This window comes from Vespa crabro, chromosome 2, assembly GCF_910589235.1.
Source record: "Vespa crabro chromosome 2, iyVesCrab1.2, whole genome shotgun sequence".
Classification (NCBI taxonomy): Eukaryota; Metazoa; Arthropoda; class Insecta; order Hymenoptera; family Vespidae; genus Vespa; species Vespa crabro.
The window spans coordinates 7,173,016-7,197,998 of record NC_060956.1 but is presented as its reverse complement, the minus strand read 5'-3'; positions in this window follow the sequence as shown (position 1 = coordinate 7,197,998).

Genomic DNA, 24,983 nt, shown 5'->3' with positions numbered 1-24,983 from the left:
ACACCCCCAGCTCCTTAGGTCGTTTCTCACGTCTATTCTAATACATAAACGTCGTGGGTCCTGCTTTATTAAATGAACTACATTGTATATGATTTCCCATCGTTCCCTCCCCCCGTTTCCTCTTTTTCACCATCTATATTTCTATCTTTGTCTTTTCATACGTTCTGAGCATACGTGTTGTATATATTTGTATAGGTTCATACCTATGTATATATATATATATATATATCTATATATATATATATATATATATATACATATAAAGAAACGAAAAAAGAGATATTCCCTCGCGATCTTTCAAAAAAAAAAAAAAAGAAAAAAGAAAAAAAAGAAAAAATAAACCATTTCTTTGAACGGTATGCTCGATAAAACGATTAAATCGGCGACGTTTCTTCCATCCGATTTACGATCGTTCACGATAAACCACAGTCTTAACGATCGCTCTTTCGATTTATCGTTAGTTAATCGTATCGATCGTTTTCCTTGCCTTTTTCCCTTAAGATCTTAAATCTCTTGAGTTCATTGCAGAGAAGCAGTCGAGTTTCAGTATCTCACAATACAGATACAATTGCTCTGACAGAAAGTAAGAAAGATAAAGAAAAATAGAAAAAGAAAGAGAGAGAGAGAGAGAGAGAGAAAGAAAGAGAGAGAAAGAGAGGAAAAGAGAATAAGAAAAAAAATAAAAAAGAGAAAAAGAGAGGGGGGGGCGGGCAAGGAGGAAGAGGAGGAGGTGAAGATGGAGAAGAGAAACCAGCACCGACCACGCTTATAATATAATATTCATATTTCGAACGAAAGATCTTATCTCTTAAATGAATCGAACGCGCTCCGATTCGAGATATCTCGAAGTCGAGAGAGCCGGACGCATTGTAATGGCTACGAGAGGCGAAAGACGAAGGTTGCCACGGTTGTATGCGTTAAAACTAATACATCATGAGAAAGAGTCTCTCTCTCTCTCTTTCTTTCTCTCTTCTCCTTTTCTGCTTATTCTCCATCTTCTTCCTCTTCTTCTTGTTCTCCTTCTTCTTTTTAGACTCCGTACAGTCGGTGTCAGAAGGAGAACTCATTGTTTTAGGGTTGCGAATAATAATCGACGTACGACGTATCGATCTGATCGGTCGGATCAATCGATGAATCGATCGATCGATCGTTTGATCTATCTACCTATCTATATATCTATCCTATAGGACACGCCTGCGTTTAAATCGTCGCGCATCGTTGTTAACGATACCGATCGTTAATTTCGAATTTATTATACCATCTCTTGGCAACAACAAGAAAAAAGAATGTAAAAAAGGAAAAAAGAGACAAGTAAAGAAAAAAAAAGAAACGAAAGAGAGAAAGAAAGCGATATAAAGAAAGAAAGAAAGAAAGAAAAAAAAAATTAGAAAGAGAGATGATATGACTTCCAAATCTCACATCGTTAATATTTAACCCTTCGAATCTTCCCCTTCCTCTACCCCACCCTTTCTCGTTCACTCTCGATCGACTCTTCTTTTAACGAGAAACGAAAGGCTTCGAAAACTCGTTCGTATATAACACAACATAGACGACGACGAAAACGACGAAGACGATGACGAAAAGAACGACGACAAAGACGATGACGACAAGGTCGACGACGATCGACGAGGACTATATATGATACAGGAAGATTAGAACTCCGAAAAAGAATTCGTTTTTTGAATTGGTACGGCTTCTATCTAAGCATTACCAGCAGAAAAATATCCGTGCTGCTTTAGAGGAAAGAGAACTACTCTACTACTACTACTACTGCTACTACTACTACTACTACTACTACTACACTACTACTACACTACTACTACTACTACTACCACTACTATGTCGAAGAAATGCCACGGCGGGGCAATTAATCATATTTCGAAAATCATTCCAGCCGACGAGATCTGACCGAACAGATAGAAAGAAGGAAAAGAGAGAGAGAGAGAGAGAGAGAGCATCTTGAAACTCCAGAGTCATAGGGAGCCACTATATGGGGTGTTTGACCCAGCTTGCTCCCCTCACCTCACCCTCCTCTCTTTTTCTCTTACTCTCTCTCTCTTTCTTTCTATCTTTTTTTCTAAAAAAAACTTCACTGCTTACCCAAACGAACGAAACAAGTAGATGAACGGAATAAGTAAATGAAAATTCCACCCTCTCTCTCTCTCTCTCTTTGTCTCTTTCTCATCTCCTTCTCTCTTCTCTTTCTCTCATTCGATAGATATCTTAACATTAATTCTTAATCGTCCTTCATGAAAACGAAGTATTATATGGATCTCTTCTTCTCGAGGTTCTCTTTGATTCAAACTGAACTACAAGCTTTATTTTTTTTTCATTTCTTTTTCTATTTTTTTTTCTTTTTCTCTTTTCAACTTCTCTTTCTCTTCTTCTTCTTCTTCTTATAGTCCCTCTTCTCCTCCTCTATATATCGAACATAGTATCGAACGATACAGGCAAATGCGATGGCTATCGGAGTCCGAAACGGACGGACTATAATAATCAATAATAATACGTAAGAAAGCGTACGTCCTTAAATTTATAGATCGAAATACGCGGCGGCTACTCTTCGCTTTTTCAGCACCGTGCTCCACCGAACGAGAAACCAGTCCCTTCTCTTTCTCTTTCTCTTTCTCTTTCTCTTTCTCTTTTTCTCTCTCTTTCTCTCTTTCCTCTTCACCCCTTTCGCAAACTCCTCGCTAAGATTTACATCCCTCCAATTAAACCTTAATTACAGTATGCCGAACACGAATTACCGATGGGATAACCGGGTAAATAAGAGAAGAATCCGCGAGTCGTGTCAAAAGAAACTCGCGACCGTATCTTAAAAAACGCCCACGCCTATACTGTGCAACTAAGAAAGAGAGAAATAATGTCGCTTTTACTTGGACATATTTCTTTTTTTTGTTGTTACAATTTTTATTATTTTTTTTTTTATTTTTATTTATTTACTTATTCCTTTCCCTATTTTTTTTTCTTTTTTCTTTTCTTTTTTTTTTGGATAAAAACAAGTAACACAATTTTTTCTGTACAAAATAAAGATTGAACAACTTAGAAAGATAAACACATTCTTTTGTTCGTGACCAAAAATCGAATCATATTATTTTTTCATTAAATCGTTCGTAAATTGAAAATGGATGGGACAGTTTTTGATGTAAATAAATCAAAAAAAGAAAAAAACAAAAAGGAAAGAAGAAAAATAAAAGAAAGAAAGAGAGTGACAGAGAGAGAGAGAGAGAGAGAGAGAGAGAAAAGAAGAAAAACGTCAAAAGGAAATGCAATTTGAATTGAATCATATCATATAAATGGATGGACCCAAAACCAAAATGATACGAGTTCGGTGGTAAAAAAAAAGTAAAAAAAAAAAAAAAAACGAGAGCTAAGGTCGCGGAGGAACGTTTATCTCTGAGTCCACTCCTCCTCCAACCCCTTTTTCTCATCCAAGCACAGGCGGGATTTTTAAATTTTGTCACGTTCAAGTTTAAACACAGTCATTTGTTGCGATCTCCGGAGCGGTGCCGCCTGTGTCTTTCGCCGATGCCGATGCGATCTCTCTCTCTCTCTCTCTTTCTCTCTTTCTCTCTTTCTCTCTTTCTCTCTCTCTCTCTCTCTCTTTATTACCCTTATTCCACCTTTTCTCCGCGAGTAGTATACTTTTTCTTCCTTTTCGATTATACTCTCTCTCGCATACCCTCTGTCCTCGATATATCCGTTGCATTCGATTCTTTCTTCCCCTCCCCCTCCTTTCTCTCTCTCTCTCTCTCTCTCTCTTTGATTTCTTTTTTTGTTCTTTTCTTTTTTCTTCTCATACGTTTCGCTTTGTTTCAGTGTATTCCTTAGGAAAGGGGACCGAGCGAGGCCGATCTCCTTTTCCTTGCCTGGAAATTACGCTATTTCGAAATTATAACATCTGCAGGAGCAAGGGCGGATGTAGTTTCGTCGCGACGATCATCTCTCTCTCTCTCTCTCTTTCTCTTTCCCTTTCTCTTTCTTTGTCTTTCTTTCTCTCTTTCTCTTTTTGAAAGAAAAAGAAAAAGAGGAAGAAGAAGAAGAAGAAGAAAAAGAAGGGGAGGGCAACCATTCGCTCGAGGAGACTATTGTTTTTTCTGAGGCCTCCATGTAATGACGTCGAGGAGGGTTTAAAATCGATCGTGGCTCGAAAATGCATTTCGTTTCTCCATGTTCGCGATCCAGACCGAAGATTAGCTAATCGTTCGACTTACTACGATTCGACGATTTTCTCTCTCTCTCTCTCTCTTTCTCTCTCTCTCTCTTTCTTTCTTTCTCTTTCAGTCATTTAAATGCTATTCCTACTGATAGAAACGTATTACACAGACTGACGACACTTTTTGCACGTAATCTTCTAAAATTACTCGAACTGGAAATACCATTTCTCTATCTAATCTAATCTTTCTTGTAATATTTAAATCGACTCGTTTATCGTTCTACGATTCTTGGGAATTTTAAATTCTTTTAATTCTTTACGATAAAAACATGAAAGAAGAAAGAGAGAGAGAGAGAGAGAGAGAGAGAGAGAGAAAGAGAACGAGAAAGAAAAAAAGCAGAGAGAGAGAGAGAGAGAGAAAGAGAGTAACGATGGAAGCCCTTTTCTCTCATCGTTAATTCGAAATATCTCATTCGTACCATCGCAATTTTCGAATGGACGAGAGGTAGAAACTGCGAATGGTCCGGCAAAAGGTAAGAAGATCAGAACGAAAAATAAGGGAGTAAAGGAATGAAGAAAAAAAAAGAAAAGAAAAGAAAAGAAAAGAAAAGAGAAGAAAAGAAAAGAAAAGGTAAGAAAAGAAAAGAAAAGAAAAGGAAAGAAAGTAAGGGGAGGTAGAAATAAAGAGAAAAGAGCTACGAGGGCATCGGAAGGATCCGAGGAGGGCAGAAGAAATCGCGATACCATAATATCGCGGTTATACCAGGGTCTGTCTCTTTTCAAATAATTCAAAAACCGGCCGATCGAACATATATTCCTCTTGGTCGGACTCGCAGCTCTCGCACCGTGTAATTATCGTAGAGAGAGAGAGCCCCGAACGGATCCTTGAATCGCTGAATGCCCGCAGTGGCGATCAACCTTCTTCTTCAACCTCGAACCAGCCATTCGACCATCTTCGTTTCCTTAGAGACTGACTCTCATGATATGTAGGAAGAGAAGTAATGTAAGATTTTAAAAGCTGCTTCGCTGCTTTTTTCCTTTCGTTTTCTTTTTCCGTCTTCTTCTTTTTCTCTTTTCTTTTCTTTTTTTTTTATTCCCCTCCACCTCCCCCTTACTCACCCCCGACGTCGTCAACCAAGAAACGACGAGCCGACACGATACCTCGGCCAATTAACCACGTACATCGACATGTTACGGATTTCCAATGCATAATCTTCGTCGATCTACGATCGGCGATAAATTTGATCGTTAAATCTTCTATTAAAGTATTAACATTCATTTCTTGTCATAGCTACATCATTTTGTATCTCGCTAATGAAAATTAAAACATCTTTATGAGCGTTTATAAACGTTTAATTTGTTATTAATATTGATTTTCAATGTATATATACATAAATATATATATATATTTATATATATTTATATAATGTTAATTATAATAATGAATAAATAAATTAACAATATCTATAATTATAAGATATAATACGAATGATAATGTTGATATAATATGATATATATATATATATATATATATATATATATACATACATATATACATATATATATATATAATTTCTTTTTTATTATATCAAAATTTTGTTCGATTTTGATTTTTTATTAATTTTATTATATATTTTATAATTATTATATATTTTATTATATATTTAATGTTTAAATTTTTACGGATTTAATAAATGTTAATAAAGACGCACATAATCTTAATCATTTCTCTTGAGGATTTTGATAAGATTAAGATAACAATTAAAGGACGATTAATCGATTGCTATATTTTCGATCATATTAAATTCTATTCATTTACCCTTTACCTTCTTTAAAACGGAACCGCTCCTCTTTTTTCCTTTTGACCCTTTTTTGTATCTTTTGATGATCCTTTCAAAAAAATAGATAGAATTACGGATCCAGGTAGATCAATATCAAATATTTTCAATGTAATCGATGCTTTTCTTCTGCACCATCAACTATGATAATAACGATGATAACGATTCACTTTTTCATACTTTTCGACTTGTTTCAAACTTTTATTCTTAAAAAACGTTCCGAAACAACGCGAGGTAAAGAAAATAATATTATCCGTATCTTTGTTTTTCACGAAGTTTCCTTTAAAATTCTTTATCTTATCGAGAGCCGACAAATAATTCCAATCTCTTTCTTGTATCGTTCGAAAATCTTTGTGCAAAAAAATCAAATTAGAAAAAGTTCCCCTATCGTAATATAATTTCACTGCGAATATATGAATCGATTAAGATCTATTTCTGATTCATTTCGATTACTATCATTCGAGTATTTACATAATGAAACTTAACTATATTGAGTACTAAATTGTTTGGAAAGTTCATAACATTTTTCCATATATAAACATAAGTTGTATACAATACATAAATATCAAAACATATATATATATATATATATATATATATATATATATATAAGACAGTAAAAATTATTTTACGCGTATGCATTGAAACAAGGCATTTGATTATCAAGTTCATTGAAATATTTTTGTTTTTCAAAATTAAACAATTAATTTTACATCCACACACATACACACACACACATACAAAAAGGTTGTATCTCAATGAGTATCTCAATGAAGATAAAAATCAATCGACATGAATTTTCCAAGACAACTCGTTACTTAGATATAATTATTTGTAAATTGATATATATATATATATATATATATATATATCAATATATATCAATTATATATATATATTCTAATTTATTATATTAATATATTAAATATAATATATTATTATTTATATATATAATAATAAATAATATATACATATATATACGAAAAAAGAAAATAATATAATGGTCAAAAAAATTATTAAATTCTTCGAAAAGGGAAAAGCTAGATATGCATAGAAAGTTTTATAAATGATGAAGGGAGTGGAGGCAGAGGTCAGTCCGAGAGAATTATCATGGACGCACGAGGCAGCCATATGATTAGCTCGAAGGTGTCTAATCATGTGTTCGCGAACACGAGCCACTCTTCATTTCCTCCTTTTTACATTATCCTATAAATTAGAAAAACTCATATTAAAATACAATATGATATTATGACAAAATATCGATGAGTTTATTTAATCTCTCTTTTAAAAATGATTTATCCTAAAACTCATAGGGTGATTTAAATATAGTCGTAGAAGGTAAAACAGCCATACATTTTCCCACGCGACACAACCTGGAACGTATTTTGAAAACAAAAAGTTGAAATGCTTAGGAAAGAGAGAAAAGGAAAAAAGAAAAGAAAAAAAGAAAAAAAAAGGAAAAAAAAAGGAAAAAAAAAAGAAAAGGAAAAAGAAAACGTCGACGAAGGGTTACCCTTCGTACGAGAAAGAGAAAGATCGGAAAGTGGTAGGATTGGAAGAAACGACTTCCGGTTTGATAAAAACTCTCTTCTTCCCTTCGTAGCTTTACTTTCTTTCTCTCTCCCCCCCCCCGCCATCCCTCTGTGTCACTCTTTTTCTGTCTCTCTCTCTTTTTTTTCCTTCCTAACGTATGTACAACTTTTTGGGAACGTCGAATACGATATCGAAACTAGTCCCGACTTCATCTTCGTCCTTTTCTCATTTAGAAAATGAAATATGAATTGCGTGGGAAGATCTTTCGTCTATCTTAAAATAATTTAACGAACCCGAAGAAACGTCCGGGATTTAGGATGATGAAATTAGACGAATGAAGGGATAATACCTAGGAACTTAGTGTGAAATATTCCCAAGGAAAAATATAATAAAAGGGGACAGAAGGGTGTAACGGTTCGTGTGATAGCAGATGCACACTACGTGAAATAGTAGAAGTAGAAGAAGAGAAGAAGAAGGGAAGAAAGAGAAAAAATGAAATGAACGTTAGTTTCGTTGGTTCGCGTAAAAAACGATTAAAATATTTTTCTCATGCCGTTCGATCATTAGAATTTTCACGCTACCGAGGAAACTCTTTGACGGGTGGCGCTTGATCGATGAATCGTTCGCTCTTGAAGTGCGTACCCCTGAAAACCCCTTCTCTCTCTTACTCTCTCTCTCTCTCTCTCTCTCTCTCTCTCTCTCTCTCTCTCCGTCTTTCTCCTCCGATTACGACGATGAAAAATTTCGCGAGGGTGACTGATGAACACGATAGAGAAATGATGGTGCGAGGAGAGGGGAAGGTAGCAAAAAAAGAAGAAGAAGAAAAAAAAACAGAAAGAACGATCGAGCAAAAGGAATCCGAGAAACGACGGAAATTTGGCTGGATGGTTTGTGAAAAAGAAGAAAAAAAATAAAAAAAAAAGAAAAAGAAAAAAAAATATATACGGACGATCAGGTAGAACGGTAAATAAAGAGCGAGAATGATTAATCGATTCTTATGAATCCTTCTCACCCCCTGCAGTCACCCTCTCCAAAAGTATCCCCTCTTCTATCTTACAATTTTCCTAACGTGAGGGTCACGAAATTATTTTCCTTTTTTCTTTTCGTTTTTTCTTTCGTTTTTTTCTTTCGCACGACACTTCGGGAAAAATACCGGCGTAAATTATCAAAACAAAGTCATTTAGAAAAAGAAGGAAAGAAAAAAAAACAAAAAAAGCGTACGTGGGCGGAAATGAAATTTACCATGCGTTCTTGGGGAAAAAAAAGAAAAAAAAATATATATATATAAAAGAAACCATAGCTCCGTTCGACTTTGAATAAAAAAGTAAAGTAAGGGCTGTTAACGGTGTACGGCAATATAGAGTGGATATATTTTCAAATTACCACACTTCCCACAACCTGCGACCCTTTTACGAGATTCCACCCTTCCTTCGAAAATGAGTAAAAAAACACCCTCCTTCTCTTCCTCCTCCTCCTCCACCTTTTCTCTCTCTCTCTCTCTCTCTCTCTCTCTCTCTTTCTTTTTCTCTCTTTGGTTCGTTGAAATCGTGTGAACTAGTGATGACTCGAGTGATTTAAAAATATAAACTCCGTGGTAAAGAATTTGTCGAGTTAACGAGACTACCTCCACTCATTCACTTTGGATGAAACTGATTTACTTAAGTGAGGGTTCGTTTTACGATTCGCCAGATTAAAGGGACGACTGCGATTAGAAAAAGCTACTTATTTCTTACTCCTAACCTTCTTCTTATTCTTTTTACTTCTTTAGAAGCAGAAGCAGAAGGGTTCAACGGCCAAGAATCTGCGTATTTGGAAATCTAAAATTGTGTAGCAAGCGATAAGTCCCCACCGGTGTGGGCCATGTGCGTCTTTCTTTCTTAGGAATGGTCGAAGAGAGCCTGGAAGAAGAGAAGGGCCGCCGATGGAGAGCCTGCTGTTTCTCAACTCGCTATCTCATCGAGCGCGTTTCGGTTCCGAAGGCCTACGAAGGAATGACGGAGGAGTTAGAGGTGGATGCTTTTGCTGGATAATGCTAAAAGTGCATCAGCGTAGTGTATTGATCCGAAAGAAACTGTAAATCCTCTATTTTATCTTTTAGCGTAGTGACAATATTTTTAATCAAACTTCAAATGCTTTCTCGATGATGTACTTAAAAAAAAAAAAAGAAAAAGAAAAAGAAGAAGAAAAAAGAAAAGAAAAAAAAAGAACAATAAGAAAAAGGAAAGAAGAAGAGAAAAGAAAAAAGAAAAAGTAAAAAAAGTTCAATAAACAAATTCGAAGAATTTTTTTGAAAAACGAACCAATCGATACAGATTATTCGTCGTAATAATTTTCATATTAAAAAAAAAAAAAAAAAAAAAAAAAAAACAAAAGAAGAAAAAATAAAGAAAGAAATTATCACACGCATCAAATGAAATATAATTAAGAGTAAATATTCGTAAGGTTTGTTTACGTTTTATAAAACTCGTAATTAATGATCGAGGGAATTGATAGATGATAAAAGGATCGATATATTCCTACGCCAATGAAACAGTTCCGTCGGATGGTTCGATATAGAACGACAGACTTACGAGTCGCGATCGTACAAGCACATGATTTTTCAAATCGAAAGAGCCACTAGACGACGCAAAGCGGCTACGAGACGAATGGTATTTCAATGTAGTGTGGAGTAAAGTTTTTCGAGGTAAACGAAGAGAGAGAAAGAGAGAGAAAGAGAGAGGGTGGGGAGAGAGAAAGAGAAAAAGGGTGGGAGAGAGAGAGAGAGAGAGAGAGAGAACGTGATCGAGCTGTAAACGATTCGAGTGGTTTTCCTGTAAATAATAATAAGATAGATTTCGTGAGACCTTTTCAAGATCTTTCTTTTCAATCCCTACAATCTTTTCGAGATACCATCGAAATAATTCGAAAATTAGATCAATGATACTCTCATATATTTTATACTAAAAATATACAGATATGTAAGTAAATGAAATAAATTATGTTTGAAATGAAATTAAACATAACAAAAATCAATGATAATCAAGTGTCATTGACCTTTACGCCTACGAATGAAGAAGAAAGAATCTTTGATCCTTGATCTTTTCTAGATAATTATAAAATAATTAAATAATTGTTAACTATCGATTAATTGGTTAACTGTGTTTGACGACTCCAACGATGTTGAATTGTACATCATCTTGTAACTATCTATTTAAGAAAATTGATCACAATGCTACCAATTTAAATCTAAATTTATCATGTGCTTCTACTATCACCTCTGCGACTCGACAGGACTTCAAAAGCCAGACTGTGCTACGTACCTACTCTACTTTTACTCAGAGTTCTTAGGAGTTCCATCAGGATTTAGTTTAAGTATCATCCAACCTCTAGATCAAAAATCAATTCCTCAGCTCGATCGTTAAGAACACCGTTCCGTGATTCTAAGAAAGAAGCTTTCCTTTGTTCCTTGGTCCTTTCCCATCACACATTCCGATCAGTCTAGGCTCTAGTCCTCGCAATGGTTCTACTCACTCCAGCAATCATTCGAATCTCATGATCAAAGCGTGTTGCTCCCTCATTGAACATCCTCACACGCTTTAACCAAAGCCTTGATCCTCTCATGACCATCCTATCCGTAGAGTAGCCGTTTACCAGAACGAATCTCATGATCAAAACGTGCAATACTCCGTCAGCATCCTTTACTATTGCTATTATCCCTTGCGTTCCTTTCGATGACCTTCTGTATCGATATTCCGTACTCCTTGATTTTCTTTGCATTTTTTCTTGATCCTCTTCTTCGTTCATTATTTTAGGATTTCATTATCAATCAGAATAGATAGACGACGTATCATAGCTCAGAGACTAATGTCAGTCCTATTTAACTACCTAACAGTTCAAATAATCGAAAGACACAGTGTCATTTCAAATTATATCAACTATTATTATTGCTGCTGTTATCGTCCTTGTAAACATCTTTATTGACTCTTATTTATCCTTCTCATATCTAACATTATAATATCTTCTTTCATGTCATACAATTATTTCCAGATAGCCATTATTATCATCATTGGTATTAATGCTGTCGATATTTTCCTGATTGTCGTCACTTGCCGCCATCACTTGTCGCCACTTGTCGCCAAATGTTGTTAAATGACACCGAATGTCGCCGAATAATGTTGCCGAATGTTACCACTTGTCGCCACTTGTCGTCAAATGTTTCCGAATGTCGACGAATGTCTCCGAATGTCGTCGAATGTAACCAAATATTGTCGAATGTCGCTGAATGTCGTCACTTGTCGTCATACATTTGTCCTGTCTTGTCCTGTCCTGTCCTATCTGTGGCAGGACATGTTTTACTAAATTAAAAAATTCATTTTTTTCTCCTTATTTCGTTGCTGATTTAAAATATTCAAAAATATTTAATATCTAAAAATGATTTTGAGTTTTTTATTAAAATTTCGACTCAATAAACGAGAGATCATACATATCAATGAATTTGATTTACAAAATCATTGATTGAAATTTTTTTAATTGATTAGAAAAAAAAATCAATAGAAATTTCGTTGGAATTTAATTCTATTTTATAACATCCCCATTAAACACCATGCGTGACGAGTATATTCCTTATCTCTTAATTTTTCCTTAGACAAGTCAGATATACATTTTATAAATAGACTTACACAGATCAATGACTCCATCATATATTTAATATTAAAAATAGGTAAGCTCAAGTGATTAAATGTTATAGAGATACGTTTAAGAAAAAAAAGAAAAAAAAAAAAAGAATTCATAAAAATGAATGATAATCAAATGCCATTGACACGTATTAATTTTTTTTTAAGTATTAATGAAAAAAAAAAAAAAAAAAATAAAAAAAAAATAAAAAAAAAAGAATAAAAATAAAAAAGAACATTTCAAATCCCTGTTCGTATATTCCATCCGTATTTGGAATAAAACGGGGGCGGCAGCATCCATTCGGTACTTCCCATTATCTGATTCTATTTTTACACCGACTTCTCTTCCTTGGCCGAAGGCGTCCTCCCGGCTTTTCGTTTCGTACAACACACAACGCATTAAACCCATAGACGACACTAAGCCGATCCACGATCCCCGAAACAGGATTTTTCTTTCTTTTTCTATCTTTTTTCATCTTTTTATTTCTCTCCATTTTTTTCCCCTTTTTCTTTCTTTTTTATTTTTCGTCGCGTCTCGTAAGATCTCGAGAATTTCACGCGAGTCACGTTTTGAGCGAGGGATCACGCGCCCGAGTTCCAAACTGAGATTTTTTTCGAACAGCCTAAGTGATAGGCACAGAGAGAGAAAGAGAGAGAGAGAGAGAGAGATTAAACAAAGATCATTTCTTTTTTACGAATCAAAATCCATATCACTTTTATATACGACGTGGAAGAACACGTGTTACATGAATATTTTACAAACACGAATGATATCGATGTAGAAAAGTTTAAAAAAAAAAAAGAAAAATAAATAAATAAATAAAAAAATAAGTTAAACGATACTTGATGACGATTAGAGAAGTTAAAAAAAGTTCGAGTCTTTTTTATAATCGCCAATCGAGTTATCAACTTGAGAGATTAAAAGATAAGGGAAATAAATAAGACATGTTCTGCTCGCGGATAATATCGCGATGAGATACCGATGACGAGACCGACGACAAGGACAAGAAGGATATCAAAAAGAAAAAAAGAAAAATATCCTACTTACGTATATATGTACTCTTAATAATATAGTGGCTCCTTGATAGGACGTTCTTCGAGATTGCAGTAGGGTGTACAGCTGTTACGTGCAGCTGACAGAAAAAAAAGGGGTTAAGGACCTCGACAGAGAGTCTTCGAGAGTAAGAAAGAAAAAGGAAGAGGCAAGAGAAAGAGAGAGAGAGAGAGAGAGATTTACTTCGATCGTGTGGTCTCGAACGGGAAGGAAGAAATAAAAAAAGAAAAAAGAGAAAAAAATAATAATAATATAAAGGAAAGGAAAGAAAAAAGGTCTACAACCCTTCGCGATTTCTGGATTTCCGCGTCTCTTTAGTAACCCGAGAAGCGAAAACAGTGGGGCAGGTAGGTAAAAAAAAAAAAAAGAAAAAGAAAAAGAAGGGAGAAATAAGCGTAGAAGGGGGAGGAAATCGTATAAAGTAACCCCTTTCGAGGAAAAACCCTTTGAGTTCCTACGTAAGAATATCGACGAAAAGGTGGAAGAAATGAAAGAGAAAAAAAGGTTACTACACACTTATGAAACGGTAAAAATCGAAAAACGAGATGACATCTCACGGCTTACCAGCTTTTACTTCCCTTTTTTCTTCCTTTTTTATTTTTTTCTCTTTCCTATTTCTCTCTCTCTCTCTCTCTCTCTCTCTCTCTCTCTCTCTCTCTTTCTTTCTTTTACTCTTATTCTTTTTCTTTATCATAGACTAGGATCATGACGGAAGCCCTACGAGATTCCTTCGGTAGAAGTCTCGCGATCAAAACGGGAAGCTCCTACACGCGTTGGCAGCTGTGTTTTCTCAAGGGATTTTCGATTTTACGCGATTTCACCTCACCTTTCACTCCTTTTCCACAAGATCGAAGGAAGAATCTTCTTTCTTTTTTTTTTCTTTTTTTTTTCTTTTATTATTATTATTATTATTATTATTTTCTTTTTTTTTCTTTCCATTTTTTCTTTTTATTTTCTTACCACTTTGCTGACGATGTTCTCGCATCGAAGAGATAGATCTCAAAAAGGTTGCGTTATCCGTACGAACGATCGAGTTTGACATTAAATCCAGATATCCTCGGGCTCTCTCTCTCTTTCTCTCTCTCTCTCTCTGTTCTTCTGTTAGGATATTTGATAGTCCAGAACCAGTATCGAAGAGAGATAGATAGATAGATAGATAGAAAGAGAGAGAGAGAGAGAGAGAGAGAGAAATCGAAACGGTGTAGTATCTCGATAACTCATCGTCCTTCCCCCTTTCCAAAATACATTTCAAGATCTTTCTTGTTTCTTTCTTACGAAACGTTCTGTAAAAGTTGAAAATAAAAGAAAAAAAGAAAAGAGAAAAGAAAAAAATAAAAAAAAAAAAAGAAAAAAGAAACAAAGGAAATAAAAGAGGAAAGGAAATGTTATAACGATCGTTACAAAATGATTTTCGATCTATCATTATTCTTAATCGTGTAAGACAACGATAACTAACGGTAACGATGCTCTACTATTTCTACGATGGTAAAAGCGAAGTACGATGATAACGCACTTTTCTTTCCTTCTCATTGTCTCCAGACGAGAGTAGAACGCTCCTTTTTTTTTTTTATAACAGCTGCACCTTATACTTACTTACCTAGCTACTTCTTTCTTTCTCTCTCTCTTTCTCTTTCTCTTTCTCTCTTTTTCTTTTCTTTTATTTAAATCTCCCGCCGTCGCTTTTATTTTCCCCTTGATACTTAAAAAAAAGATGAGGGAAGAAAAAAAAAACAAAAAAGTAGGAAAAGAAAGGAAAAAAAAAAGAACTCGAACGAAGAACGAAGAGAGTAAAGAAAGAAAGAATGAAAGAAAGAGACGAAAAATCTCTAAGTCCCGAGAAAGCCTTTTTCCCAGGACTCAGGTATATATACCTAAAGTTGCGTTAGATATAGCTAGGTATAACACTAACCGGGGTTCCTCCGTTAAATCCTGGATCTTGTCTTTCTATTTGAATAAGATTCACCCTGTTTATCATTTTCTACTACTCTACCTCTCTCTCTCTCTCTCTTTCTTTCTCTTTTTCTATTTATCCCTATTTCGCGAGTCTCACCCTTTCGCATAACTCGCACGCCGGGTAGTCGTATTATATACGTAAAAAGTCTTTTCCCAAGGGGTAAAATAACCTTCGAATGCCCCACCACTTCTCTCTTGCACTCTCTCCCTCTCTCTCTCTCCCTCCCTCTCCCTCTCGCTCTCTCTCTATCTCTCTCTCTCTTTCATTCTCTTCTTTTTACCCCTTCGACGTCAGTTTCCAACGTCAAATTAGAATTTTGTACGGACCGGCTGTCTGAAAAATTTGATTTTCACCTGGTGGCTCCCTTCTACATACAACTTTCTACCCCTTTCCATCCTTCTCTCCTTTTCTCTCTCTTTCTCTCTCTCTTTCTCTCTCTCTTTCTCTCTCTCTCTCTCTCTCTCTCTCTCTCTCTCTGTCTTTCCCTTTCTTTTTCTTTTCTCTTTTCCATCTTTGTTCCCTACACACATTTACCCCTTTTCTCACATAGACGCATAACGCGAAATTCCGTTTAGTCCTGTTCGAAATTACTGGAATCGACTGGTTCTTAATGGTTACCCCAGATTCGTCACGGAGATATCGTCTATTTCGACACGTTTCACGTGAATTTAAATCGACCGATCGATAATAGGAAACAGAGTCACGGAATTCCCACGCGATTTCAAGTTAATTTTCAAGCTTTACCGAAAGAGAAGAAAAATATTGAACGGACATTATTCTCTCTCTCTCTCTCTCTCTCTCCCTATCTCTCCGTCTATCTATCTGTCCGACGAGTCAGATCGATGTTGAACGAGAAAAAAAGAGAAAAAATTATTCTAACGACAAGTTAGATACATATATGTGCGTATATATATATATATATATATATATATATATATATATATATATATATATATATATATATAGAAAAAAATGAAAAGAAAAGAAAAGGTAGAAAAGTGTGACTCCTTGCAAGACGAGTGTACTCTTTTATCCCCCTCTCAATGAAGCAAAACGGATGACAAATGGATTTTTTCAAAAAATTCGCACTCGATTATGCCCGACTACTCGAAATCTACGGGACTTCATTCACTACATATGTACATACATACATATATATATATATCTTTTTTTTTCTTTGCTTCTTCCTTTCCAAATTTCATCCACCGTCATCGTAGATTTGATGGATGATGAAGAGAGTCGATCATCTGTGGAAAATCATTGCGAATCACGTTTGAAATCGCGTTTCCATGGATGAAAGTTGTTAATCGTTTGGTAAAACGTATTAGAAGAAGAGGAAAGAAGAAGAAAAATAGTCGAAGAGTATAACGTGTATGTGTATGTGTATGTTTGTGTATATGTGTATCCTTTACCCCTTTCTCTCTCTCTCTCTCTCTCTCTCTCACTCTCTCTCTCTCTCTATCTATCTATCTCTCTCATATGTATGCTATGTCTCCTTTTATCTTCCATCCTTCTTCAATGTGGTGGCGGCAGCCCGCGGACTATTTATTTTCGGCGTGTCAAAACGAGTGACTGATGACGGCACGATGCTAATTCCACCATGTGGGAACCGATCGTTACCAGATCTCGCCAGCAAGGAAATAATAACAAAAACTCGGCCTGTACGATTCCTTCGCGGCCAGATATGGCGATCGACGTATGGAAGAAAAAAAGAAGCATTTACACGCCATCGTCAGAGCAGAATTTCTTGGAAAACAGTTGCGAAATTCTATGACACAAAACGGAGTTGTCTTCGTTCTTATCCTATACTGACAATTAACCATCTGTTTTAAACCATGATCCACTTTTGATTGGATAAAATGTGTTGAAGAAAATGACGAAGAAAGTGTTAAATGATAAATTAATCGAGAATAATTTAAGAAGAAAATCGTTTTCGATGTTGAAAACAAGAAGAAAAAAAAGAAAAAAGAAAAACAAAATTTATCGACGAATTAAATCAGCCGTTCTTCTATTCTAGATTATTTTTCGATTCGATAAAAATGTGGAAAAAGAAAAATAGCGAAGATTGTATCAAACGATGGAGTATTAAATGAATAGTTGAAACAAAAATTTGTTTCGATATTGATTAGCCGTTTAACGAAGATGCACTTCTGATTCGATGAATCCCCCCTTCTCTTAACCCCCCTACCCTCCCTCGTTTTTCACAAAAAAGCGACAGTGTGAGTTTAAGTGCAACTAGATGAAGAAAAAAAAACAATTAATTAATAAACAAATCGGTTAAATATTAACTTGCGATTCAATAAAAAAAAAAAAGATAATGAAGAAAAATGACGAATAAAATGCCAAATGATAAAAGAATAACATAATTTTTCTTTTTTACATACAAGAGTCAAATAATCTCTTACAGTTTTCATACGAATCCTATTTCCTTATAAAATAAATCTATGTGATATATATATATATATATAGATATTATCATCTTTAAAATGTGATCGAAGGATCATCAAAGGACCATTTGGAAAATCTCTTATCTCGTATACTTCACGTCACAAAAAATAGTTCAACTTATCATTCATCCTTTCGAACGAGCCTATTTCTTTATAATATAAACACGCTTTTTTTTTATACTTTTTTCGCAAAACGTGATCGAGAGACTCGAAGATCGATCAGAATCGTTTCTCTCAAGCCGCAAGTAAAGAAGAAGAAGAAGAAGAAGAACAAGAAGAACAAGAAAAACAAGAATAAGAAGAAAAAGAAGATAAAGAAGAAGAAAAAGAAACAAAAAATGAAAAATAAAAAGAAGATAAAGGATAAAAGGAAGAAAGGGAAAATAAAGAGAGCAATGAGCCGGAGAGGAAGAAACCTCAAAATCAAATATTGATTCTTGCTTGTGAAAAGAGAGAGAAAAAAAGAGATAGAAAGAGATAGATAGATAGAGAGAGAGAGAGAGAGAGTGAGAGAGAGAGAGAGAAAATGAGAGAATGAGAGAGAGAGAGAAAGAGAGAGAGAGAAAGAAAGAGAGAAAGAGAGAGAACGTCACGCGATGCTAAGGCCGCCTTTATTAAGTGATTACTCTCATTAGCTTGCACGCGATGCGCTTTGTGCCGGTCGTTACGGGTCGGATGAGACACAAAATGGCGGCACGCTTCGCTCCGAAGGCTCCTCCTTCGAAGGAGCACCGTGGAATCGGTGCGGTTTAAACGGGAATAGAATCGATTGCGTCACAGAAAAGCCGCCGGCATTCGACATACGAAGAAAGAGAGAGAAAGAGAGAGAGAGAGAAAAAGAGAGAGAGAGAGAGAGAGAGAGGAAGAGAGAGAGAGAGAGAAAGTAAAAAAGAGAAAGAGAGAGAGAGAGAGAGAAAGTAAAAAGAGAAAGAGAGAGAAAGAAGTCCTACGAAGAATAAAGCGTTCTCTTCAAAAAAGATAGAGAGAGAGAGAGAAAGAGAGAGAGAGAGAGATGAATATTTTGTTTATTATCCTAGGTCAATGATCTCTCAAGAAAATCCTTAAAACTTATCGCTTACTATTTCATTTTTCATTCGTGTAAGCTTCTTTATCTTTTTTATTTTATTTTATTTTATTTTATTTTTTTTTTTACAACGGGCGAAAGAACTTTAAGTAAAGGCTTAAACTGATAAAAAAAAAAAAAAAAGAAATTCATTTAAATATTGACGAATGCCTTTTGTCTGTATTATGTACGATTTAATTGTTTGTAATTGTTTTGTAAGAGAAAAGAAACTTGTGTATTCGATTAAAAATTGATCGAATTAAACGAATGATTCGGAATCATTCGAGTATGGATTAAAATAAAACATTTTGGTGTGTTCATCCAAATTTTATCATTAAATAAAAGTATGTAAATAAAGAAAAGTAAGAAACATTTAATCTATCTATTAATCAAGGAATAAAAATTAGAAAAAGTATAAATTAATATTGAAATATAAAAAAATACGAATGGGATAATCCAAAAGGATATAATCTAACGGGGGTAACGCGCGTGTCCCATAGCTCTACTATAGATGATTTATTTTTTTCCTGACACACTGACGTATGCAAAACTCAAAGTCGAGAGACAGTGGATGCAACGAACAAAAGAAGAGAAGGGTAGTCTGGTAACTCCCCCGAGGAGGGTGTCGATGCCATACGTAAGAGTAACGTTCTCGTTTTTAACGTCATTATCGATCCCTTTTCCTCTCTCTCCTCCCTCTCTCACTCTCTCTTTCTCTCTCTCTCTCTCTCTCTCTCTCTCTTGTTTTTAGCGAACATTCGTTCATATTACATTTAAATATGACAACTTCGATCGTGTTACTTGCAGCGGACAAGGAATCTAAGAATCAAGTCTTATTGCATATATATATATATATATATATATATATATATATATATATATATGTATATATATGTATATGTATATATTTGTACATGTAAATGTACAAACACACATATATACTTATATATAGTATATATGTAGTATATAATATGTCGAAATTCAAGCTACTCGTTATTATCTCATAGTGGATAAGATAAACGTGTCGCGTTACGGAGAAATTTTTACGAGTTTAAGGTAACAAAGCCAAAGAGATAAAAAGTGAGAGAGAGAGAGAGAGAGAGAGAGAGAGAAACTGTGAAGTAGAGAGATAGAGATAGATAGAGATAAAGAGAGAAAGGAAGAGAGAGAGAAGGAAGAGTCATCTTATATATAGAAGGGAAAATTCGAAGCTCGTCGTTTAAAAGCCGAGTAAGAGGAGAAAAACGTCTTTGGTCGTTCGTTCGCGAGAGTATCGAGGGTTCATCGATCGACCCGCGAACTGATTAGCCCCGGATGGTTGGCTAGCGCCAACGCGCCACAGTTGCTTTTTGCGTCGCGGTTTTCACCGATGCTTATTTTGCCTCTCCTCGGCCGATCGGCGGTCGAGCCACCTCCTCCTCCTCCTCCTCCTCCTCTTCCTCTTCTTCCTTCTGCTCCCACTCTCTCTCTCTCTCTCTCTCTCTCTCTCCCTCTCTCTATCTCTATCTCTCTCTCTCTCTCTTTTCTCTCTCGTACACTCGCGTCCATTTGCTCGTCATGATTCGAATTCTTACCGACCGACCGACCGGACGACGAACCAGCCATTTGGAATTCGATCAGAAATACTTAAGGTGGCGTCTGCTTTTCTCTCTTCTTTCCTCCCTCTCTTTCTTTCTCTGTCGATCTTTCCTCTTTCTCTTTCTGTTCGTCTCGCGGAGGGCACCCTCCGAAGGCTAGCCTCCCACCAGTACCACTCGACCGCCCGTCCTCCCACTCCGCACGCTCGCCAATCAGCGATCCATCCTCTCTCTCTCTCTCTCTCTCTCTCTTTCTCTCTTTTTCCTTCTTTCTTACTCTTTCTATTTCTTTTTCTTTCTCTCGTTCTCGCGGATATTACGACGGGACGTTGGTTCGACATCGCCGCGACCGCTTAGCTTTTGGCCTCCCTCCTATCACCCATCCTTCCCCTTTCTCCTCTCTCTCTCTCTCTCTCTCTCTCTCACTCTCTATCTTTCTATCTATCTCTATCTTTCTCTTTTTCTTTCTGTCTCGTATATGTTCTCGGTGTGCGCCGATTCCAAAGGCTTCCGAAAGAATTTAAATTAGCGGTAGAGGGGTGCTGCTCTCTTGCTGCCCGATCCGGCATATCGAACTGGCTAAAATTAATTGATTTATGGAGCCTAGAGAGAGGAGAGAGAAGAGAGAGAGAGAGAGAGGGAGAGAGAGAAGGATCGTTGAGAAGAAGGACCGAAACGCTCCGTCGATTTCGTCCGACGTCCAATTATTTACCGATGAGCTTTCGGTGAACGCAAGCAAGAAAAATCAGCGCGTGCTTCACCATCGCGATGTCAAAGAGAGACCAATACACTTTATGCTATGCTATTCGATAGCATTCGATTCTCGATAGGATTCTCTTCTCTCCTCTCGATCTACACGTCGAATACTAATCCTTTTTTCTCTCTTTCTCTTTTTCTTTTTCTTCTTTCTTTTTTTTTCTTCTTTTTTTTATCTTTTTTTTGTTTCTTTTTTTTTTCTTTTTTATTTTTCTTTTAACCACTTTTCAAAAAGACTTTGGTAAACCGTCGATGAAAGGCGGAATGGCTCATCGATAAGTCATGCACGTGTCCACGTAGTAGTCGCCCTTTGAAATGTGCCGGCTCTCCTTTATCTAAGTTAGACACGTAGAATTCGATTAAACGTCGTTGAACGCCAAAAAATGCACGAGTATTACCAACGAATCATCCTAAGACGTGATAATTATAATGATTTCATAAATTATCGTCATTCCGTTTCTCGTTAATCTCGTTCATTTGGAATGATCTAGAGGAATACTATATTTGAAGAATAATTAATGTAATTGCTATAATCAAGCAGGAAATCATCGATTAGAGTGGCTTATTTCTTCTTGCGAACGTCCGTCCAATGCAAACTTCTAAATCGAAAAACGTGCAAAACAGTCAGCATCGCCATCTCGCGTTAACTTTCATCATCAATCGATTTTATCGATATTATCCTCTTGCGATATTATCGACTTATATTTAATATCATAGGATAATGGATAACTGTTCAGTTAATGTCGTAAAGGTAAATGATTATCATCCGTCGATAATTGTATGAATATTATCGACAGTATCGATCGAAAATCCAATATTACATATGTATCCATTTTTCTAATTGACATGAATTAAATCAAATAAAACAGAAAATATAATATCGAATGGACTATCAAATGTTCAATGAAGATTATCTTCAAAAATATCAACCTAAAAAAAAAAATTAATATACAAGTTGTAAATATGATAAATATTAATGAAAAAAGGAACGATAAAATATTTGATATCTTTCATCTCTTTATATAAGTCGATATAATTGGATCGTTCCCTTTAATGAATATAAAAGAAGAAAAAAAAGAACATAAAAACAAAAACAGAAATAGAAATAATATAATAAGAATTAATTAAATGAAGGAATGAGGATGAAACGAAACTAAATTTTATTGGTTTTATGTAAATTCTAAAAGCTAATATTAGGTAGGAGAAAAGTGATATTACATGAAGTACGCGATACACACGATCGAATATCCTGAAGTTTCTCAGAGAGAGAGAGAGAGAGAGAGAGAGAAAGAGAGAGAGTCGTAGAAATGGTAGCCCCTTTCCCTCGCGTTCGATTACGCAAGCGTCTCACGATTCACTAGCGTTTCAGCGGCGTACGATCGATGTATGTACGACCTGCTGCTCGCATGCCATTCAAACAACCCCCGTATACCCTCTGGCTGCCCCTCGCGATCTTCTACGTGCTAGAATTCCAGACACGAACCTACTCTCGCGCTCCGACGTAACTCGCTCCGTTCATCCACGAATGAAAAAGAAGAAAATTCAGGGCAAAAACGAGCTTTAAACCTATTCTCGCGAGAAGTTTTCTTCCTCTTAAATCGCATATTTTCGGAGATACGAACAGGACACGAATGAAAAATACAAAGGATCTCATGACGACGACGACGAAGACGATGATGATGATGATGATGATGATGATGATGATGATGATGAATATGGTGCACATAGGTAAAAATAAAAATAATAAAATGAAAGAAAAGAATAAAAATTTAAGAAAATTAAAGATTTATACAATGTACGACTTTAAAAATCTCGAACAGTAGAAGCTTATTCAAAGTTTAAGAAAAGGGTGATTTGAGAGAAGGAAGGGAGAAACGTGTAAGGTCTACGAAGTAGTAGAATAGGTGGATGCACATCTGCTTTCGTAAACTTTCGTCGGCGGGAATCTCATTGAGAATGAAAACGATAGAGACATGAGAGAAAGAGAAAGAGAAAAAGAGAGAGAGAGAGAGAGAGAGAAAGAGAGAGAGACAGAGATGAAAAAGGAAAGAAGGAAATATCATGGAGAAACCTCAACAATTACGAACGACGCTATCTCCGTGAGTCGCGCTCGTCGTTTCGACGTCTCCCCCTTTTCGAAAAGTTTTACGTACGGCGTGGAATAAGAAGAAGCTCTTGAACAAACAAGGCGAACTTTGAAATAGAGAAAGAGGGAAATAATAAGGAAAGAGAGAGAGAGAGAGAGAGAGAGAGAAACACTAACGAGAGGTCAGGAAGTACCTAACGTTCAGGTGCTTGAACGAGTTTGCGAAGAGCGTGCCGAGCAACAAGCCATCGCGCGCTGCTCTGTGGTTTTGCGTGGAAATTCAGCTTGAAAGGAGGATAGAATGAGAAGAGAAAATAGAAGAAAAAGAAGAAGAAGGAGGAGGAGGAGGAGGAAGAGGATGAGAAATGGAAGGAGAGAAGAGAACTAGAAGCAAAAAAAGAGAATTGCCGGTGGTTGGCGCGTGAGGTAAATGGCTCGGGAAAGTGGGCCTTCGACCTTCGTGAATGGACACTCGTTGAAAGACAAAAAAAAAGAGATAGAGAGAAAGAAAGAAAGAGAGAGAGAGAGGAGAGAGAAAACAAAATAGAAAGGATTCTCCTCTTCGATTTTTTTCTTTTTCAAATGGAGACAACCCGAAGGTTTTCGAAGAGGAAAAGAAAAAGTAACTTCGCCCCATTTCGAATCGATTGCACGAGCCGCGCTCGAGGGCGTTCGGGCTAATTCGGATCTCATCGCCGATTCAAAACTGTTCGATTTCGCAAACTATCCAGGAAAATGCCGGTGACGCGATAAACGTCTGCTTTCTTTCACCTATATTATTCCTACTTTTTATTTCTTTTCATTTTCTCTTTGTCTCTCTCTTTCTCTCTCTCTCTCTCTCTCTCTCTCTTTCTCTCTTTTTCTATATATATATTTTTTTTTCCTCTTCTACCTGTCTCTCTTTTACTCTTTCGAGCGAATCGAACACAATGGTCGACAATGCAAACGTTGATGTTACCACTCGAAGAGAAGAAATCTTATCTTCTCGTTCGCTATTCTTTTCTCTCTCCCTCTCTCTCTCTCTCTCTCTCTCTCTCTCTCTCTCTTTCTCTCTCTCTCTTTTTTTCTATCCTATTCTTCTGACTTCACCTAAGGCAGTCGATATCATTGCTCCAAATTTCTTATAATTCGATTTCACGATTCACCGTGACCCACATGAGAATTCGAACTCAAACGTACTTCCTTTATCATGGAAAGCAACGTCTCTTGTCTAACGAATCACTAAATCATCCTTATTTCCCTTACTTTAATCTCTCTCTCTCTCTCTCTCTCTCTCTCTCTCTCTCTCTTTCTTTCTCTCTTCCTCTTTCCATTTCTCTTTAGAGAGAAAAGTCGACGCTGGAGTCGAAAACTTTGAACAATACCAAAATCCCATGGGACAAGCTCTCTCATTATTATCGTTTACCTCGCCTGCTGACCCGCATTATATTTCGACAATTCTCGCTCACTATTATATTACGAGAGAGGCATTTAATGTCATCCGACGATGTATCATGTGCGGAGAGTATCAAGATACGGAAGATCGTAAGTCACGCGTGTCCCATAGGGAATCTTCCTAGCTGTCTGATAAAGGACAATAATAATGTCGGTTTATCGTCTTTCTCTGTAAATGTGAGTAAGAGAAGAAGATGATCTTGGTGACTGTTTTGTTATCTACAAACTTGAGAAAAGTGCCATAGAAAAATATAGAAAAAAGAAGATATAGAAAAAGAAAGGGAGAGAAAGAAAGAGAGAGAGAGAGAAAGAGAAAGAGAGAGAGAGAATGAAAAAAAATATGTATATAAAAAATTAATAATAAAAAAAAGAAAAGAAAAGAAAAGAAAAAATAAAACGAAGAAGGAAGGAAGGTAGGAAGGAAGGGTAG